Source organism: Plectropomus leopardus, unplaced genomic scaffold (assembly GCF_008729295.1).
Source record: "Plectropomus leopardus isolate mb unplaced genomic scaffold, YSFRI_Pleo_2.0 unplaced_scaffold57765, whole genome shotgun sequence".
NCBI lineage: Eukaryota > Metazoa > Chordata > Actinopteri > Perciformes > Serranidae > Plectropomus > Plectropomus leopardus.
Window position 1 is genome coordinate 1 of NW_024663481.1, and position 479 is coordinate 479.

Here is a 479-nt window from a genome sequence, read left to right on the forward strand (position 1 = left end):
TCGGCTGTTAACCGAAAGGTTGGTGGTTCAAGCCCACCCAGGGACGTTTAAACCTTAACTAAGTATTAACCAAGGACTTATTGATGTCATTACCAGGTTCAAAGGTTTGAGAAACTACTGACAAAATGACTGGGATGCATCATCAGAAGTCATTCCTCCTTGTGTGCAATTGAAGTAGATTCATAGTGGAAGTCTAACTGAACAAGTATTTAAAAAAAAAAAACCTAATGACTCTTCAGCTTCTGAAGCCCCTTATCAGTGAAATTTTCCTTTACTCAAAGCAGGAAAATTAACTGACAGATGTTTCGGGCCTATACTGTCAACCCAACATCTTGAGGTCGATAGGAAATGCAAGTGGGTGGGGCTTGTAGAATGAAGCCCCTCCCCCTCCAAAGGTGAGATATGTCTCTGTGGCGCAATCGGTTAGCGCGTTCGGCTGTTAACCGAAAGGTTGGTGGTTCAAGCCCACCCAGGGACGT

The 479-nt window shown here is 44.1% G+C and overlaps 1 non-coding gene across 1 annotated transcript; it reads left to right on the plus strand.

Moving 5' to 3' along the window:
- Positions 1–404: 404 nt before the first annotated feature.
- Positions 405–478, plus strand: trnan-guu. Its single transcript has one exon. It is a non-coding gene; the product is annotated as a tRNA-Asn (tRNA).
- Position 479: the final 1 nt, after the last annotated feature.